This window comes from Nerophis ophidion, linkage group LG06 (assembly GCF_033978795.1).
Source record: "Nerophis ophidion isolate RoL-2023_Sa linkage group LG06, RoL_Noph_v1.0, whole genome shotgun sequence".
Taxonomy (NCBI): Eukaryota; Metazoa; Chordata; class Actinopteri; order Syngnathiformes; family Syngnathidae; genus Nerophis; species Nerophis ophidion.
Window position 1 is genome coordinate 70,512,322 of NC_084616.1, and position 22,061 is coordinate 70,534,382.

At 40.0% G+C, this 22,061-nt stretch overlaps 1 protein-coding gene across 2 annotated transcripts in view; it reads right to left on the reverse strand.

Annotated features, from left to right (window-relative positions):
• Positions 1–214: 214 nt before the first annotated feature.
• Positions 215–22,061, reverse strand: part of pudp (pseudouridine 5'-phosphatase) — a 92,604-nt gene continuing 70,757 nt past the window's right edge. Inside the window, exons 5-7 of one of the 2 annotated variants that reach the window (XR_009807283.1) lie at positions 14,644–14,838; positions 1,136–1,251; positions 215–1,018 (exon numbers count right to left, since the gene is read on the reverse strand). The gene's annotated coding sequence lies outside the window, so the exon portion shown is untranslated. The remainder of the gene's footprint in view (positions 1,019–1,135; positions 1,252–14,643; positions 14,839–22,061) is intronic. The other variant, XR_009807282.1, reaches the window with a different exon arrangement.

The window sequence follows — 22,061 nt, forward strand, 5'->3', positions numbered from 1 at the left end:
TTGGAGGCTCCCATTAAAAACAATGTAAATATGTGAGGAGCCATCAAACATGTGACGTCATCGTTTGCGACTTCCGGTAAAGGCAGGGCTTTTCTCTTAGCGCCGAAAGTTGCGAACTTTATCGTGGATGTTCTCTACTAAATCCTTTCAGCAAAAATATGGCAATATAGCGAAATGATCAAGTATGACACATAGAATGGACCTGCTATCCCCGTTTGAATAAGAAAATCTCATTTTATTAGGCCTTTAAAAGAGTAATTGAAACCAAACTTCTAAGTATAATGTTTGAATGTGTGAATGGGTGAATGTGTAAATACTGTCAAAGCGCTTTGGGCTTCTTTAAAAAGGGGTAGAAAAGCGCTATACAAGTACAACCATAATAAAATTACCGTATTTCCTTGAATTGCCGCAGGACATATAGTACGCGCCTGCCTTGAATTACTGCCTGGTCAAACTCATGACGTCACGAGTGACACTTCACCTGTCATCATTTTCAAAACGGAGGAGGCTGATTTCAATAACGGTAAATTGAAATCGCATAAAGGGAAGAAGATTAAGAGCTATTCAGTAGGACTTAAGGTCAACTGACCACTAAATGGTAACACCCGAATATGTTTTTCAACTTGTTTGAGTCGGGGTCCACGTTAATCAATTCATGGTAAATGAATTAGATGAGCTGAACTCGCTATGCTCACTAACAGTGCATTGAGCCAAAGGAGGAAAATCGTCTGCATGAAAATTAGACGCAGGCAGCGTAATAAAAAAAAAAAACACATCACTGGAGCAGAACAACATAGGAGGCATCAAAAAACGTGGAGTTGCGTTTTGCTTGGATTCAGCCCATTGTAAGTTACTCCCTAATTGAAACCCTCTCCTTGGGTTGGCAGTGCATTAATTCTTCCAGACAGAGGCTCTTATCAAAATGCAGCAGGCCTACTCGGGTAAATAAAGGTCTGGCAGTGGGGAGGTGGGTGTGGGGGGCTTGGACTGAGGTTGACTGGCTACAAGCACTCCAAAGCTGTGGGGGTATAGGAAAAAAAAAAGACGCGGGATTAGTTGGAATTGCACCTGTGGACGTATGGCATCATATTGGGTGTGTGAAGGCAAGGTCAGGTAGAAATAGAGCAGTGATTACCGGGATCAATAAGATCTCAAGTGAAGGGTCAGCCGATTTTCGGAGGCCAATTACCATGGCAGCTGCATCAGCAAACTCATGCTGCATTCTGGGGTCTGCAAGGGCAGTGTTGGACTCTTTAAAAAGACGCAGAAAGGAATAGTTGGTTTTCTGTTTGCTTCATCCGTTTGCAAAAATACAGTGATTACACTTTCTATTTCAAGCCACAGTAGGATGGTGATTAAAAAAAACAACAACAAAAAAAACATTCTCTGAGCAGCAAAGACGTTATCCGGCTTTGATTTACAGTTTTGAAATCAATTGTGAACAATAAACTTGTCAAGACTTGGACTATGTTTTCCCATGGTGCAAAGCGACTGGACTGGACAAGGCGTGAAGGTAAAGCCATGATTTAATTTGACTCAAAAAGGACCAAACAAAAGGATCGCACAAGGCTTAGAACAAACGTGGCTAAGAAAACAAAAGCTAGCACATAGGCAGAACTGTGGACATAAAAACGAAAACACTTACTTTGACGTGAAAAAATGAGAATGGAACAATGGCATGGAATGAGCATAAAAAGAGTCTCTTAAAGAGTATGAATAATGTCAGGGGTATCAGGAGTGAATCAAGAGTGATGTCGCCAGGTCGACTACCTGGCAACTACAGGCTTAAATAATAGTGAAATGATTAACAACAGGTGCGTGAGTTCAAATGAATGAGGGAGGTGAAACTAATGAGTTGTCATGGAAACTAAAACAAACCAGGTGCGCAAAAACAGGAACTAATGGGGTAAAAAACAAACAGAATCCAGACCACAAAACATGACAAAACTTCGCTGAACAGTAAATATGGAATCTGTGCTGGTGCTTACACAACATGAGGCATGTCCAATATGTACACAGAATAATACAAACCCCGTTTCCATATGAGTTGGGAAATTGGGCTACATGTAAATATAAACGGAATACAATGATTTGCAAATCCTTTTCAACCCATATGCAGTTGAATGCACTACAAAGACAGCATATTTTATGTTAAAACACATAAACTTTTTTTTTTCTGCAAAAAAAAAAAATAACTGAGAATTTCATGGCTGCAACACGTGCCAAAGTAGTTGGGAAAGGGCATGTTCACCACTGTGTTACATCACCTTTTCTTTTAACAACAAAAAGGAAACTAATTGTTAAAGCTTTAAAAGTGGAATTCTTTTCCATTCTTGTTTTATGTAGAGCTTCAGTCGTTCAACAGTCCGGGGTCTCCGCTGTCGTATTTTACGCTTCATAATGCGCCACACATTTTTGATCGGAGACAGGTCTGGACTGCAGGCGGGCCAGGAAAGTACCCGCATACTTTTTTTTACAAAGCCATGCTGTTGTAACACGTGCTGAATGTGGCTTGGCATTGTCTTGCTGAAATAAGCAGGGGCGTCCATGAAAAAGACAATGCTTAGATGGCAGCATATGTTATTCCAAAACCTCTATGTACCTTTCAGCATTAATGGTGTCTTCACAGATGTGTAAGTTACCCAAGCCTTGGGCACTAATGCACCCCCGAACCATCACAGATGCTGGCTTTTGAACTTTGTGTCGATAACAGTCTGGATGGTTCCCCTTTGGTCCGGATGACACGATGTTGAATATTTCCAAAAACAATTTCAAATGAGGAATCGTCAGACCACAAAACACTTTTCCACTTTGCATCAGTCCATTTTACATGATCTGGGGCCCAGAGAAGCCGGTGGCGTTTCTGGATGTTGTTGATAAATGGCTTTGGCTTTGCATAGTAGAGCTTTAACTTGCACTGACGGATGTAGTGATAAACTGTATTTAGTAACAGTGGTTTTCTGAAGTGTTCCTGAGCCCATGTGGTGAATTTCCTTTAGAGGTTGGTGTCGGTTTTTGATAGAGTGCCGTCCGGAGGATCAAAGGTCACGGTCATTCAATGCTGGTTTCGTGGAGTGATTTCTCCAGGTTCTCCGAACCTTTTGATGGTATTATAGACCGTAGGTGTTGAAATCCTTAAATTTCTTGCAATTGCAGTTTGTACTCAAACTGTTTGACTATTTGCTCACACAGTTGTGGACAAAGGGGTGTACCTCGCCCCATCCTTTCTTGTGAAAGACTGAGCATTTTTTGGGAAGCTGCTTTTATACCCAATCATGGCACCCACCTGTTCCCAATTAGCCTGCACGCCTGTGGGATGTTCCAAATAAGTGTTTGATGAGCATTCCTCAACTTTATCAGTATTTATTGCCACCTTTCCCAACTTCTTTGTCACGTGTTGCTGGCATCAAATTCAAAAGTTAATGATTATTTGCAATAAAAAAAAAAATGTTTATCACTTTGAACATCAAATATGTCGTCTTTGTAGCATATTCAACTGAATATGGGTTGAAAATGATTTGCAAATCACGTGAAAAAACGAGCATGGAACAATGGCATGGAATGAGCATAAAACGAGTCTCATAAAGAGTAGAGTATGAATAATGTCAGGGGTATCAGGAGTGAATCAAGAGTGATGTCGCCAGGTCAACTACCTGGCAGCTACAGGCTTATATAATAGTGACATGATTAACAACAGGTGCGTGAATTCAAACAAATGAGGCAGGTGGAACTAATGTGTTGTCGTTGAAACTAAAACAAACCAGGTGCGCAAAAACAGCCTGCACACCTGTGGGATGTTCCAAATAAGTGTTTAATGAGCATTCCTCAACTTTATCAGTATTTATTGCCACCTTTCCCAACTTCTTTGTCACGTGTTGCTGGCATCAAATTCTAAAGTTAATGGTTATTTGCAACAACAACAAAATGTTTATCAGTTTGAACATCAAATATGTTGTCTTTGTAGCATATTCAACTGAATATGGGTTGAAAATGATTTGCAAATCACGTGAAAAAACGAGCATGAAACAATGGCATGGAATGAGCATAAAACGAGTCTCATAAAGAGTAGAGTATGAATAATGTCAGGGGTATCAGGAGTGAATCAAGAGTGATGTCGCCAGGTCGACTACCTGGCAACTACAGGCTTAAATAATAGTGACATGATTAACAACAGGTGCGTGAATTCAAACAAACGAGGCAGATGAAACTAATGTGTTGTCATTGAAACTAAAACAAACCAGGTGCGCAAAAACAGCCTGCACACCTGTGGGATGTTCCAAATAAGTGTTTGATGAGCATTCCTCAACTTTATCACTATTTATTGCCACCTTTCCCAACTTCTTTGTCACGTGTTGCTGGCATCAAATTCTAAAGTTAATGATTATTTGCAACAACAACAAAATGTTTATCAGTTTGAACATCAAATATGTTGTCTTTGTAGCATATTCAACTGAATATGGCTTGAAAATGATTTGTAAATCACGTGAAAAAACGAGCATGGAACAATGGCATGGAATGAGCATAAAACGAGTCTCATAAAGAGTAGAGTATGAATAATGTCAGGGGTATCAGGAGTGAATCAAGAGTGATGTCGCCAGGACGACTACCTGGCAGCTACAGGCTTAAATAATAGTGACATGATTAACAACAGGTGCGTGAATTCAAACAAACGAGGCAGGTGAAACTAATGTGTTGTCATTGAAACTAAAACAAACCACTGTTTTAGTGGTTAGTGGTTTAGTCCGTTTATATTTACATCTAACACAATTTCCCAACTCATATGGAAACGGGGTTTGTAGATGGATAGCCAAATATAGACAGATATCCTTCAGCTAATACAAAACATTCCGGCTGTCTATTTCCAACATTCCCGACAGTCCGACCTACTACGGCATAACTAAGCGATGTCCAGGAAATGCTTGAATCAGCTTAGCATTTTTTTTAAATTATTTTTTTTATCTAGCTTCATCAAAAATGTTACTTTTAGATCTACTGTCAATTAGAGGGCTGACTGAATCAGGACAATAGTTCCACAGGAGAGGAGCCTAATAGTTAAAGGCTGCAGCACTTAAAGCTAATGATGGAGGGATACTCTAATTGCAACAATAGAGATAAAATAACAATGGCATGATTATAGACTGCAAAATGATTACGTACTCACGAAGAAAAAAAAAGAAGTGATTTCTGAGATGAACATGAATGAAAACCAAGGAAATTGAAGAAGACTGAAGCAAAGCAGTGGGATAAAGTGATGTCGAAAGATTACAGAGCAGATGAGGAAATAAATCAAGACGTTAAAAGCGCTTTCAAATAAGATCAAGAATGAGATGAAGCAGACTTCAAAAGCGATTTCAGATCAAAAGTGAGACACATGGAGTACAGAAGATCTACTTTCAGAGGGCAGTGAGCGAGACAGGGTTTTTGAGGAATTAAAAAAGACAGTTGAAGGAAGCCAACAGACTCAGAGCATCGCCAAGGACCCGAGAGATGACATCACCATAAACCAGACAGCCCTCAAGGAGCGGAAGGAAGAAAAACACGACAGTAAGTCAAGTAAGTGTCGGATTAAAAGATAAATTATATGTTCCTTTGTGGAGTATAAATCGTTGATGGTCGCATTGGGAAATAAATGATTGTTTGTGTCTATATTATCTTCGGGTATTATCTTCGACCCAAGTCTCTCCTTTGAGTCACACATTAAAAGCGTTACTAAAACGGCCTTCTTTTATCTCCGTAATATCGCTGAAATTCGCTCCATTTTGTCCACTAAAGACGCGGAGATCATTATCCATGCGTTTGTTACGCCTCGTCTCGATTACTGTGACGTATTACTTTCGGGTCTCCCCATGTCTAGCATTAAAAGATTACAGTTGCTACAAAATGCGGCTGCTAGACTTTTGACAAGAACAAGAAAGTTTGATCATATTACGTCTGTACTGGCTCACCTGCACTGGCTTCCTGTGCACTTAAGATGTGACTTTAAGGTTTTACTATTTACGTATAAAATACTACACGGTCTAGCTCCAGCCTATCTTGCCGATTGTATTGTACCATATGTCCCGGCAAGAAATCTGCGTTCAAAAGACTCCGGCTTATTAGTGATTCCTAAAGCCCAAAAAAAGTCTGCTGGGCTATAGAGCGTTTTCCGTTCGGGCTCCAGTACTCTGGAATGCCCTCCCGGTAACAGTTCGGGATGCCACCTCAGTAGAAGCATTTAAGTCTCATATTAAAACTAATTTGTATACTGTAGCCTTTAAATAGACCTCCTTTTTAGACCAGTTGATCTGCCGCTTCTTTTCTTTTTCTCCTCTGTCCCCCCCTCCCTTGTGGAGGGGGTCCGGTCCAATGACCATGGATGAAGTACTGGCTGTCCAGAGTCGGGACCCAGGATGGACAGCTCGTCGAGACCCAGGATGGGCCGCTCGCCTGTGTATCAGTTGGGGACATCTCTACGATGCTGATCCGCCTCCACTTGGGTTGGTTTCCTGTGGACAGGACTCTCGCTGCTGTTTTGGATCCGCTTTGAACTGAACTCTCGCGGCTGTGTTGGAGCCACTATGGATTGAACTTTCACAGTATCATGTTAGACCCGCTCGACATCCATTGCTTTCGGTCCTGGGGGGGGGTCCTCTCCAAGGTTTCTCATAGTCATCATTGTCACCGGCGTCCCACTGGGTGTGAGTTTTCCTTGCCCTTATGTGGGTTCTTCCGAGGATGTCGTAGTCGTAGTGGTTTGTACAGTCCTTTGAGACATTTGTGATTTAGGGTTATATAAATAAACATTGATTGATTGATTGATATATTATTCTCCAAATCCAGCCAATTATGGTCAGTGTAGTACAGGGCTCTACAACCTGTGGCATGCGGCTCTTTAGCGCTGCCCTACAGAAATGTATGAAAATACAAAAAGATGATGGGAAAACTCCCTAATTGTTAAAAATCCCACCGTGTATATTACACATGATTCTCTGATGAAAGCCTTTGGCGAGCGCCGTTTTTTTCCTCATTTTGGCGGTCCTTGAACTCACCGTGGTTTGTTTACATGTATAACTTTCTTCGACATGCCAGAGAGTAACATATTTTATGCCACTCCTTCTTTGTCTCATTTTGTCCACCAAACGTTTTATACTGTGCATGAATGCACAAAGGTGTGCTTTGTTGATGTTATTGACTCGTGTGGAGTGTTTATCAAGCATATATGGTCACTGTCCATTTCTCTGTTGATGCAATTGTTGATGACTGAAGTACTGATATCAACCAAAGCTCCTCATCCCACCCCCCGGATTGTAAATAATTCAAAGTATATACTATGATGATTAACTTGTGTGATGACTGTATTATGTTGATATTATATATTTGTACCATGAATTGATTAACATGGACCCCGACTTAAACAAGTTGAAAAACTTATTACGGTGTAACCATTTCGTGGTCAATTGTACGGAATATGTACTGAACTGTGCAATCTACTTATAAAAACATCAATCAATCAATCAATGCATTAATGCAAACTAATCAATGCTGACATGCTATTTAGGCTGGCTGTATGTACATATTGCATCATTATGGCTCACTTGTAAGTATATTTAAGCTCATTTAATTTCCTATGTCCTCTGTGTATTTAATTTTTTATCTGCATTCCTCATGACATATTATCTGTTTGGGGGCATGGTTAAGAGTCAAGTATTTCATATATATAAGAAATACTTCACTTTCAGTGAATTGTAGCTATATACATATATATATATATATATATATATATATAAGAAATACTTGAATTTCAGTGTTCATTTATTTACACATATACACACACATAACTCATCTACTCATTGTTGAGTTAAGGGTTCGATTGTCCATCCTTGTTTTATTCTCTGTCACTATTTTTCTAACCATATGCATGTACTGTAGATGGCAGTATTGTCCTGTTTAAGAGTGTCACAACATTGCTGTTCACGGCAGACAAACTGCTTTACGGTAAACATGTCAGAGTTATTTGTTGATGTCGGACCCCAAGATGCAGAGATGGAGGCAGGCATGGTATATGAAAACCTGATTTAAGTAAAACTACGCAAGAACAAACAAAAAGCACGCACGTGGGCGGAATAACAAACTAAGAGATCTAGCACTGGGAGCTAGAAAAACAAAAAGGAACTTTAGCATGGAAGCTAGAGGATAACAAACAGAAAAACTGGAAATAGCTAATGGCTAACAAAAACAGCTTACCGCTACGACAAAAAGGACAAGATGTAGCACGACAGATAATAGCTGAAATGATGCCAGACGCGACAGGTAGCAAAGACACAAGAGTGACATGAGGCAACGACAATACAATGATCCAGCAACTGACACAAGACAAAGCAGGTACAAATAGGAGCAGGGTGATTGGCATCGGGTGTGGCCAGGTGCCAATCAGCCGCAGCTGAGGAGGAACACAGCACTCAGGGAACAAGACAGGAAGCTGACAAAATAAGAGCACTAGACAGGAACTAAAGACAGGAGACACTAAACACAGAGGAAACAGACAAATGCAGAGGAAACAACTAAAACATAGACAAAATATCAGGAGAAAGCCTGACAAAACGAAAATGTGACTGCTGTTGTTGTGTGTTGTTACCGCACTGGAAGGATGTTAATGAAACTGCCTAACAATAAACCCACATAGGAAACCAAGAACTCGCCCTCGATCATTCTACAGTTGTAACGTCATTGGGCAGGCTCGCGGTTCATATTGTGGGAAAGCGGACATGAAAACAGGCTGTCCTCACTCAGGTCCGCATGGAGCTGGAAGGAGCGTGGCCTCCAGCTCCGCCTGAATTTCGGGAGATTTTCAGGAGAAAATTTGTCCCTGGAGATTTTCAAAAGTAATTCAATATAATTACATGTTTTGTCACCAAAAAATATTTTAACTACTAACAGAATCACTCTTAAATTAATGTAATTAATTACTAGGGAAAGTAATTGATAAGTTACTTTGAAAAAAACTTCAAATATCCGGCATAATGCAGTATAGCGATGTTTCCTATGAGTACAAGTGTGCGTGTGTCTGCCTTTAAAAGTGGGGTCTGTTGCTTAGTGACGTCGTTAAGGCTTTCTTCGGAGCTGTGTTTGTTACCTTTAGCAATTAGCAGCAGCAGTTTGTCGGATTTAACGCAAGCTCTTTTGAATCTTTTTACCGAATCGTGTTACCTACGGTTAATTAAGAGATTAAATGTGCTAAGATGGCTGTCTTATGTTCTTGTCAACAAACTGTGCAAACTGTGTTTGGGTGCCAAGTTTGTGGCTTTAATCATTGATTTGTTGTTGTCCTTTAGTCCCATTGCACACAACAGTATCGCACACACTAGTGTACCCCGTTTCCATATGAGTTAGGAAATTGTGTTAGATGTAAATATAAACAGAATACAATCGTTTGCAAATCATTTTCAACCCATATTCAGTTGAATATGCTACAAAGACAACATATTTAATGTTCAAACTGATAAAAAAAAAATATTTTTCAAATCATTAACTTTAGAATTTGATGCCAGCAACATGTGACGAAGAAGTTGCGAAATGTGGCAATAAATACTGATAAAGTTGAGGAATGCTCATCAAAGACTTATACGGAACATCCCACAGGTGTGCAGGCTAATTGGGAACAGGTGGGTGCCATGATTGGGTACAAAAGCAGCGTTCATTAAATGCTAAGTAATTCACAAACAAGGATGGGGTGAGGGTCACCACTTTGTAAGCAAATTGTCGAACAGTTTTATAAAAACATTTCTCAACAAGCTATTGCAAGGAATTTAGGGATTTTACCATCTACGGCCCGTAAAATCATCAAAAAGTTCAGAGAATCTGGAAAAAAATCACTACAAGTAAGCGTGTGTAAAGGATATCACCACATGGGCAAAGGAACACTTCATAAAACCATTGTCAGTAACTGCAGTTGGTCGCTACATCTGTAAGTGCAAGTTAAAACTCTACTATGCAAAGCCAAACACATTAATCAACAATATCCTGAAACGCCGCCGGCTTGGCTGGGCCCGAGCTCACCTAAGATGGACTGATGCAAAGTGGAAAAGTGTTCTGTGGTCTGACGAGTACACATTATATTTGGAAACAGAGGACGTGGTGTCCTCCAAAACAAAGAGGAAAATAACCATGTGAGTTGTTAGAGGCGCAAAGTTCAAAAGCCAGCATCTGAGATGGGATGGGGGTGTATTTGTGCCCCAGGCATGGGTAACTTACACATCTGTAAACGCACCAATAATGCTGAAAGGTCCATACCGGTTTTGGAGCAAAATATGTTGTCATCCAAGCAATGTTATAATGGACGCCCCTGCTTATTTCAGCAAGACAAGTGTTACAACAGCGTGGGTACTTTCCTGGCCCGCCTGCAGTCCAGACCTGTCTCCCATCGAAAATGTGTGGCGCATTATGAAGCGTAAAATACGACAGCGGAGACCCCGGACTGTTGAACGACTGAAGCTCTACATAAAACAAGAATGAGAAATAATTCCACTTTCAAAGCTTCAACAATTAGTTTCCTCAGTTCCCAAACGTGTATTGAGTGTTGTTAAAAGAAAAGGTGATGTAACCCAGTAGTTAACATGCCCTTTCCCAACTACTTTGGCACATGTTGCAGCCATGAAATTCTAAGTTAAATATTATTTGCAAAAAAAAATAAAGTTTATGAGTTTGAACATCAAATGTTGTCTTTGTAGTGCATTCAGTAGAATATGGGTTGAAAATTATTTGCAAATCCTTGTATTCCGTTTATATTTACATTTGACACAATTTCCCAACTCATATGGAAACGGGGTTTGTGTGCAAAATAATCATTAACTTTAGCATTTGATGCCAGCAACACGTGACAAAGAAGTTGGGAAAGGTGGCAATAAATACTGATAAAGTTGAGGAATTCTCATCAAACACTTACTTGGAACATTCCACAGGTGTGCAGGCTAATTTGGAACAGGTGGGTGCCAGGATTGGGTATAAAAGCAGCTTCCGTGAAATGCTCAGTCATTCACAAACAAGGACGGGGCGAAGGTCACCACTTTGTGAACAAATGCGTGAGCAAATTGTCAAACAGTTTAAGAACAACGTTTCTCAACGGTCTATTGCACAAATTTTACCATCTACGGTCTGTTATACCATCAAAAGGTTCAGAGAATCTAGAGAAATCACTGAACATAAGCGATGATATAACGGACCTTCGTTCCCCCAGGCGGTACTGCATAAAAAAGCGACATCAGTGTGTAAAGGATATTACCACATGGGCTCAGGAACACTTCAGAAAACCACTGTCAGTAACTACAGTTGGTCGCTACACCTGTAAGTGCAAGTTAAAACCACTATGCAAAGCCAAAGCCATTTATCAACGACACCCAGAAACACCGCCGGCTTGGCTGGGCCCGAGCTCAGCTAAGATGGACTGATGCAAAGTGGAAAATTGTTCTGTGGTCTGACAAGTCCACATTTCAAATTGTTTTTTGGAAACGATGAACGTTGCGTGTATATTCTATGTAGGTCCAGGGTTGTGTTACCGTGTATATATATATATATATATATATATATATATATATATATATAGTGAGAGAATAGTGCTCGATACTGTGGTAGAGCGCAATATGTAGGTGTGGGAAAAATCACAAGACTACTTCATCTCTACAGAACTGTTTCATGAGTGGTTCCCTCAATCATCAGGAGATTTTAATGGAAGCATTCACATACAATGGTTTATACAGGGCACAGAGTGGGTGGGTACAGGCAGGCGTAGGGTGTGGTGATTGGCTCATGTGTTACCTAGGAGGTGTTTCCGTCTGTGACGGCATGTTGATATGATTTCACTGCGCTTGTTGAGGGATGACAGGTCTGGATGATATATAATAAACAGTTTCTCTTTCAAGCATAGGTTGCATCTTTTATTACCACTGTTGTAAGGTGTGCTGAATGCAAGAATTTGCCATATATATATATATATATATACATATATATATATATATACATTTATGTATATATCAGGGGTCGGCAATCTTTACCACTCAGAGAGCAATTTTGACCCGTTTCACAATATAAAGAAGATAATGGGAGCCGCAACCATTTTTCGCAAATATCTGCTGATGGTCAACCAGATAACAATAATAAGGACGTGCTATGAAGCCATTGCCTTTGATGGCTTCTACAACATGTACAAACAGCTTGCCAGCCCAGTAACATGTTGTACGTGGCTTCCACTGAGACACATACATATAGTCATCAGCCATACAGGTTACACTGAAGGTTGTGATATAAACAACTTTAACAGTCTTACTAATATGCGCCACACTGTGAACCCACACCAAACAAGAATGACAAACACATTTCGGGAGAACATCCTTATAGTAACACAACATAAACGCATCTTAACAATTACCCAGAATCCTGTGCATCCATGACTATTCCAGACTATATTATACAGCCTGGAAGTGTTGTCCGTTTGGTGCCGTATTTTTTTAAACATGAAAAAAAGTTACCAATAAATGTTATGGTGACTTCAAATGTTCTCTGACCTTTCAATGGGCAATAAATATAGACCTTTGAGAAATAAGTTCGAAATGCCCTGCTTTAAAGCAACCATTAATGACTCTCGCTTCCCCCAACAACCCAAGAGAGCTGCCACTTAAACTTGCTTTTAACTGGTCTTATCATCTCTTTGCTGAGTGCTCCAAAAAGGCCCCATGGAGCTCTCTATCAGTCTGACCACACATTGAGCAGCACATTTGTACTCCAGGGGCCAACTAGGTCGATAGCAGTGTCTATCTTCGGGCTGACACTTTCTTTCCAGTTATCAATAATACCAAACCCTGTTTCCATATGAGTTGGGGAAATTGTGTTAGATGTAAATATAAACAGAATACAATGATTTGCAAATCCTTTTCAACCCATATTCAGTTGAATATGCTACAAAGACAACATATTTGATGTTCAAACTGATAAAAAAATTTTTTTTTGCAATAATCATTAACTTTAGAATTTGATGCCAGCAACACGTGACAAAAAAGTTGGGGAAGGTGGCAATAAATACTGATAAAGTTGAGAAATACTCATCAAACACTTATTTGGAACATCCCACAGGTGTGCAGTCTAATTGGGAACCGGTGGGTGTCATGATTGGGTATAAAAGCAGCTTCCATGAAATGCTAAGTAATTAACAAACAAGGATGGGGCGAGGGTCACTAATTTGTAAGCAAATTGTCGAACAGTTTTAGAACAACATTTCTCAACGAGCTATTGCAAGGAATTTAGGGATTTTACCATCTACGGTCCGTAAAATCATCAAAAGGTTCAAAGAATCTGGAGAAATCACTGCACGTAAGCGATGATATTACGGACCTTTGACCCCTCAGGCAGTACTGCATCAAAAACAGACATCAGTGTGGTAAAGGATATCACCACATGGGTTCAGGAACACTTCATAAAACCACTGTCAGTAACTACAGTTGGTCGCTACAACTGTGAGTGCAAGTTTAAACTCTGCTAAGCAAAGCAAAACTCATTTATCAAAAACAGCAAGGAATGCCGCTGGTTTCGCTGGGCCTGTGCTCATCTAAGATGGACTGATGCAAAGTGGAAAAGTGTTCTGTGGTCTGATGAGTCCACATTTCAAATTGTTTTTAGAAACTGTGGCTGTCCTGTCATCCGGAAAAAAGAAAAAAATAACCATCTGGATTGTTATAGGCGCAAAGTTCAAAAGCCTGCATCTGTGATGATATGGAGGTGTATTAGTGCCCAAGGCATGGGTAACTTACACATCTGTGAAGGCACCATTAATGCTGAAAGGTCCATACAGGTTTTGGAGCAACATATGTTGTCATCCAAGCAACGTTATCATGGACGCCCCTGCTTATTTCAGCAAGACAATGCCAAGCCACATGTTACAACAGCGTGGTTTCACAGTAAAAGAGTGCGGGTACTTTCCTGGCCCACCTGTAGTCCAGACCTGTCTCCCATCAAAAATGTGTGGCGCATTATGAAGCGTAAAATACGACAGTAGAGACCCCGGACTGTTGAACGACTGAAGCTCTACATAAATAATTCCACTTTCAAAGCTTCAACATTTAGTTTCCAAAGTTCCTAAACGTTTATTGAGTGTTGTTAAAAGAAAAGGTGATGTAACACAGTGGTGAACATGCCCTTTCCCAACTACTTTGACATGTTGCAGCCATGAAATTCTAAGTTAATTAATATTTGCAAAAAAAAAAAAAGTTTATGAGTTTGAACACATCAAAAATATTGTGTTTGTAGTGCATTCAACTGAATATGGGTTAAAAGGTATTTGTAAATCATTGTATTTGTTTATATTTACATCTAACACAATTTCCCAACTCATATTGAAACGGGGTTTGTACTCCAACTATGGCTGGAGCCTTGCTGCATTATTAGAGACTTAATTTCCATAGTAGCCCCCAAAGAACAATGTTGGCCCTATCTTTGCATCTTCAGAGCAAATTGTGACCACATATTTTACGTCTGTCAGAAGACACCTGTTGCCTCTGGAGGCTTTTTGTAAAGTAGTGGACTCTCTAGGAATTAGTAAACATTGCAATCAAGCTCATTCATAAACACTCAATCAATCTCGGATAATTATGTGTAGCATTGCAACTTCATCCAACTTACCAAGGGTGTTCTTTATCACCGGAGAAGGTAGGATGAACTTGGCTAAGATGGTACAATAAATGCAGTCGATTTAAGCACTAGGGCATGTGCCTCACAATATGAAGGTCCGGGGTTCGATCCCTGGATGGAGTTTGCATGTTCTTCCCATGTTCCGTCCGGGTACTCCGGCTTCCTCCCACTTCCAAAGACATGCACCTGGGGATCAATCAATCAATCAATCAATCAATGTTTATTTATATAGCCCCAAATCACAAATGTCTCAAAGGACTGCACAAATCATTACGACTACAACATCCTCGGAAGAACCCACAAAAGGGCAAGGAAAACTCACACCCAGTGGGCAGGGAGAATTCACATCCAGTGGGACGCCAGTGACAATGCTGACTATGAGAAACCTTGGAGAGGACCTCAGATGTGGGCAACCCCCCCCCTCTAGGGGACCGAAAGCAATGGATGTCGAGCGGGTCTAACATGATACTGTGAAAGTTCAATCCATAGTGGCTCCAAGACAGCCGCGAGAGTTCAGTTCAAGCGGATCCAAGACAGAAGCGAGAGTCCCGTCCACAGGGATAGGTTGATTGGCAACACTAAATTGGCCCTAGTGTGTGAATGTGAGTGTGTATGTTGTCTGTCTATCTGTGTTGGCCCTGCGATGAGGTGGCGACTTGTCCAGGGTGTACCCCGCCTACCACTGAGCTGAAATGGGTTCCAGTCCACCCCGTGACCCCGAAAGGGACAAGCGGTAGAAAACGGATGGATGGATGGTGATTTAAATTAGCTAAATGTGAGAAAAGTGTGTTAAATGTGAGAAAAGTGATACAATGATAAAAAAAACATCCCAAAAAAATATCAAATTTATTCTGATTGCTTCAGACACCTGCAAAAATCTATTGAGATGAGGATGAAAGGACCATAATGTCACTCTGTATTACTATCAAAAATCAAAATGCACATCATTGTTTCTTTAGTACGACCGTAGTGGAAGGAGACCATGCGTATATCAGCTGTGTTTGAACATCCTGGTACGAATGGACGTCCGATGCATCTAGATCAGGGGTCACCAATGCGGCCCCCGCGGGCACCAGGTCGCCCGTAAGGACCAGATAAGTCACCTGCTGGCCTGTTCTAAAAATAGCTCAAATAGCAGCAAATGTATTTATTTACTAGCAGGCTGGTCTTCACTTGTTTAAATAAATTCATTTATTTTTTTTACTTTGCTTCTTATAACTTTCAGAAAGACAATTTTAGAGAAAAAATACAACATTAAAAATGATTTTAGGATTTTTAAACACATATACCTTTTAACCTTTTAAATTCCTTCCTCTTCTTTCTTGACAATTTAAATCAATGTTCAAGTATTTTTTTTTTATTATTATTATTGTAAAGAACAATAAATACATTTTAATTTAATTCTTCATTTTAGCTTCTGTTTTTTCGACAAAGAACATTTGTGAAATATTTCTTCAAACTTATTATGATGAAAAATTCCCAAAAATTATTCCGGCAAATCTAAAAAATCTGTAGAATTATATTTAAATCTTATTTCAAAGTCTTTGGAATTTCTTTTAAAAGTTTTGTTCTGGAAAATCTAAAAGAAATAATGATTTGTCTTTGTTAGAAATATAGCTTGGTCCAATTTTTATATATTCTAACAAAGTGCAGATTGGATTTTAACCTATTTAAAACATGTCATCAAAATTTTAAAATCAATCTTAATCAGGAAAAATTACTAATGATGTTCCATAAATTATTTTTTTATTTTTTTCAAAAAGATTCGGATTAGCTAGTTTTTCCATTCATTTTTTTCGGTTGAATTTTGAATTTTAAAGAGTCGAAATTGAAGATGAACAAATTTATTTTAATTTTTTTTGTGTTTTCTCCTCTTTTAAATTGTTCAATTAAGTGTTTTTTTCATCATTTATTCTCCCAAAAAAACCTGTAAAATGAAAAAAAAAATGTACGAGGGAATGACAGACAAAAATACCCATTTTTATATATATATATCCATCCATTTTCTACCGCTTATTCCCTTTCAGGGTCGCTGGGGGCGCTGGCGCCTATCTCAGCTACAATCGGGCGGAAGGCGGGGTACACCCTGGACAAGTCGCTACCTCATCGCAGGGCCAACACAGATAGACAGACAACATTCAAACTCACATTCACACACTAGGGCCAATATAGATTTATTTATTAAAGGTAAATTGAGCAAATTGGCTATTTCTGGCAATTGATTTAAGTATGTATCAAACTGGTCGCATTAATCAGTACCCAAGAAGTAGCTCTTGGTTTCAAAAAGGTTGGTGACCCCTGATCTAGACAGTGATCATTGAACTATGTGACTATGTAATAGGAAATACATATATAATGTAACGTCGACTGTGTCAATTTATTCCTTTGATATTATTATTATTATTTTTTAACATTTAATGTCAAACTGCTGTCTGCTGTAAATTTCTGACTGGCCCACACACAAACACAGTTTTCCAAGCAACTTTCTTACATGCATCGTCTTCCAGACTGCACTTAAGAGCTGTATGAAGCTATCTATTTGACCAGACGGCTTCCACCGGTAACAGTTAACTGCTAGATGTCGTATTTTCTTTCTTGTTTAGAAAACCACACAGTTAAAGGTGAACATTATTACAATTTCAAAAGGGTTAAAAACAATAAAAATCAGTTCCCAGTGGCTTGTTGTATGTTTTGAAGTTTTTTTCAAAATGTTACCGGTCCCAGAATATCCCTAAAAAAAGCTTTAAAGTGCCTTTTTTTCGCTATTTGCGATGCCACTATCCATTTCCCTGTGACGTCACACAGTGCTGCCAATGTAAACAAACAATTGCGAATACCACAGCAAGATATAGCGACATTAGCTCGGATTCAGACTCGGATTTCAGCGACTTAAGCGATTCAACAGATTACGCATGTATTGAAACGAATGGTTGGAGTATGAAAGCATTGAAGATAAACTGAAGCTATTGACGCTATTCATAGCCATAGCATGGCCGAATAGCTGCGTTAGCATCGCCGGTAAAATGTGCGGACCAAACGATCAGGACTTTTGCATCTCGTGACACTGGAGCAACTTAAATCCGTCGATTGGTAAGTGTTTTTTTCGCATTAAATGTGGGTGGAAGCAAACGTAATATAGTTGCAAATGCATCTGCAGGTTATCCATACATCTCTGTTCCATGTCTGCTTTAGCACCGCCGGTATTTAGCATGTTAGCATTGATTAGCGTAGCATGTTAGCATCGATTAGCAGGTAGTCAACATCATAAAAACTCACCTTTTTGATTTCGTTGACTTTATAGTTGCAAATGCATCTGCAGGTTATCCATACATCTCTGTGCCATGTCTGCTTTAGCACCGCTGGTATTTAGCATGTTAGTATTGATTAGTGTAGCATGTTAGCATCGATTAGCTGGCAGTCACGCCGCAACCAAATATGTCTGATTAGCACATAAGTCAACAACATCAACAAAATTCACCTTTGTGATTTCGTTGACTTTATAGTTGCAAATGCGTTTGCAGGTTATCCATACATCTCTGTGCCATGTCTGTCATCGCCGGTAAAATGTGGAGACACTTTGGCACTTTCAATGGGGGTCTGGCGGCAGATTTCTTGCCACTTTCGAATCTTCGGGCCTGTGGTGCAACTTGAATCCCTCCCTGTTAGTGTTGTTACACCCTCCGACAACACACCCACGAGGCATGATGTCTCCAAGGTTCCAAAAAATAGTCGAAAAAACGGAAGATAACAGAGCTGAGACCCGGTGTTTGCAATGTGTTGAAAATGAAAATGGCAGCTGTATTACCTCGGTGACGTCACGTTCTGACGTCATCGCCAAAAGAGCGATAAACAGAAAGGCGTTTAATTCGCCAAAATTCACACATTTAGAGTTCGGAAATCGGTTAAAAAAATATATGGACTTTTTTCTGCAACATCAAGGTATATATCGACGCTTACATAGGTTTGGTGATAATGTTCCCCTTTAAAGGAGGTGACATTCCCACCTTTGGTAGTCATTGAACATTTGACCAACAAGGTGTGCACGTAAACAGAACACTACCTTTAAAGCCGGTAAATGCAAGGGTTGACTTCGAGAAATCATTGTCGGCGATTTTCATTCCGGCTTTTATCCGTATTGTTAAAAGTGGCTATGCTCGCAGGAAGTGCAAAAACAAAACAAAAAAACTGCACTTTCGATATCCGTATCTCCATAAAATCCTTTCATGGTTTACACACTTAAGAAATAAAACAGCCTGCAGTGCATATTTTTTCAGAAAGTCCTGAACTCTAACAACAGTCTGTTGTCTAAAGATATGCACATTTTCTGCTTTTCTTTGAGTGTTGAGAAGAGTGATATCTAAAGCCAAAGTGAGTGACTGAGATGCAAGCAGTAAGATTACTTCAGTCACTGGTGGCTTTCCTAGCTCTAATATTTAAGATGATGAATATTTAAATCTTTAAGTACCTGAAGTAGAAGAACAAAAAACCTTAAAGGGGAACATTATCACCAGACCTATGTAAACGTCAATATATACCTTGATGTTGCAGAAAAAAGACAATATGTTTTTTTAACCGATTTTCAAACTCTAAAAGGGTGAATTTGGCGATTTAAACGCCTTTCAATTGTTCGCTGTCGGAGCAATGACCGTTCACCCGTGACGTCACAACTGGAAGCAATCTGCCATTTTCTCAAACACATTACACACACCAAGTCAAATCAGCTCTGTTATTTTCCATTTTTTTGACTGTTTTCCGTACCTTGTAGACATCATGCCTCGTCGGTGTGTTGTCGGAGGTGTAACAACACGATCAGGGACAGATTCCAGTTGACTTACGTGGAGTATGCATCGATTAGCACGGCATGCTAATCGATGCTAACAAGCTATTTAGGCTAGCTGTATGTACATATTGCATCCTTATGCCTCATTTGTAGCTATATTTGCATCCAGCCTTTCCCTCCGCCCACATTTAATGCCAAACAAACACATACCAATCGACGGATTCAAGTACACCAGTGGTCAAAAGATGCGAAAGTCCCTCGTTTGTTCTGCACATTTTACCAAAGACAGCTATGCTACGACAGAGATGTGTGGATATCCTGCGACACTCAAAGCAGATGCATTTCCAACGATAAAGTCAACAAAATCACAAAGGTGAGTTTTGTTGATGTTATTGACTCACGTGCTAATCAGACATATTTGGTCACGGCATGACTGCCAGCTAATCGATGCTAACATGTTATTTAGGCTAGCTGTATGTACATTTGTAGCTATATTTGCATCTAGCCTTTCCCTCCACCCACATTTAATGCCAAACAAACACTTACCAATCGACGGATTTAAGTTGCTCCAGTGGTCAAAAGATGCAATCGTCGGTTAGAAGGCGATCGCCAGATAGCCTGAATAGCTATTTGCTCAATAGCTTCAGTTTCTTCCTCAATTTCGTTTTCGCTATCTGCCTCCACACTCCAACCAATCAGGGACATATTCAGGTTGACTTACATGGCGTGTGCATCGATTAGCACGGCATGCTAATCGATGCTAACAAGCTATTTAGGCTAGCTGTATGTACATATTGCATCGTTATGCCTCATTTGTAGCTATATTTGCATCGAGCCTTTCCCTCCACCCACATTTAATGCCAAACAAACACATACCAATCAACGGATTCAAGTACACCAGTGGTCAAAAGATGCGAAAGTCCCTCGTTTGTTCTGCACATTTTACCGACGAAAGTTATGCTACGACAGAGATGTGTGGATATCCTGCGACACTCAAAGCAGATGCATTTCCAATGATAAAGTCAACAAAATGAGTTTTGTTGATGTTATTGACTTATGTGCTATCAGACATATTTGGTCACGGCATGACTGCCAGCTAATCGATGCTAACATGTTATTTAGGCTAGCTGTATGTACATTTGTAGCTATATTTGCATCCAGCCTTTCCCTCCACCCACATTTAATGCCAAACAAACACTTACCAATCGACTGATTTAAGTTGCTCCAGTGGTCAAAAGATGTAATCGTTGGTTAGAAGGCGATCGCGGGATAGCTTCAATAGCTTCAGTTTCTTCTTCAATTTCGTTTTCGCTATCTGCCTCCACACTCCAACCAATCAGGGACGTATTCAGGTTGTCTTACGTGGTGTGTGCATCGATTAGCACGGCATGCTAATCGATGCTAACAAGCTATTTAGGCTAGCTGTATGTACATATTGCATCCTTATGCCTCATTTGTAGCTATATTTGCATCCAGCCTTTCCCTCCGCCCACATTTAATGCCAAACAAACACATACCAATCGACGGATTCAAGTACACCAGTGGTCAAAAGATGCGAAAGTCCCTCGTTTGTTCTGCACATTTTACCGACGACAGTTATGCTACGACAGAGATGTGTGGATATCCTGCGACACCCAAAGCAGATGCATTTCCAACGATAAAGTCAACAAAATGAGTTTTGTTGATGTTATTGACTTAGGTGCTAATCAGAAATATTTGGTCACGGCATGACTGCCAGCTAATCGATGCGAACATGCTATTTAGACTAGCTGTATGTACATTTGTAGCTATATTTGCATCCAGCCTTTCCCTCCACCCACATTTAATGCCAAACAAACACTTACCAATCGACTGATTTAAGTTGCTCCAGTGGTCAAAAGATGCAATCGTTGGTTAGAAGGCGATCGCCGGATAGCTTCAATAGCTTTTCGCTCAATAGCTTCAGTTTCTTCTTCAATTTCGTTTTCGCTCTCTGCCTCCACACTCCAACCAATCAGGGACGTATTCAGGTTGACTTACGTGGAGTGTGCATCGATTAGCACGGCATGCTAATCGATGCTAACATGCTATTTAGGCTAGCTGTATGTACATATTGCATCGTTATGCCTCATTTGTAGCTATATTTGCATCGAGCCTTTCCCTCCACCCACATTTAATGCCAAACAAACACATACCAATCGACGGATTCAAGTACACCAGTGGTCAAAAGATGCGAAAGTCCCTCGTTTGTTCTGCACATTTTACCGACGACAGTAATGCTACGACAGAGATGTGTGGATATCCTGCGACACTCAAAGCAGATGCATTTCCAACGATAAAGTCAACAAAATGAGTTTTGTTGATGTTATTGACTTAGGTGCTAATCAGAAATATTTGGTCACGGCATGACTGCCAGCTAATCGATGCGAACATGCTATTTAGACTAGCTGTATGTACATTTGTAGCTATATTTGCATCCAGCCTTTCCCTCCACCCACATTTAATGCCAAACAAACACTTACCAATCGACTGATTTAAGTTGCTCCAGTGGTCAAAAGATGCAATCGTTGGTTAGAAGGCGATCGCCGGATAGCTTCAATAGCTTTTCGCTCAATAGCTTCAGTTTCTTCTTCAATTTCGTTTTCGCTCT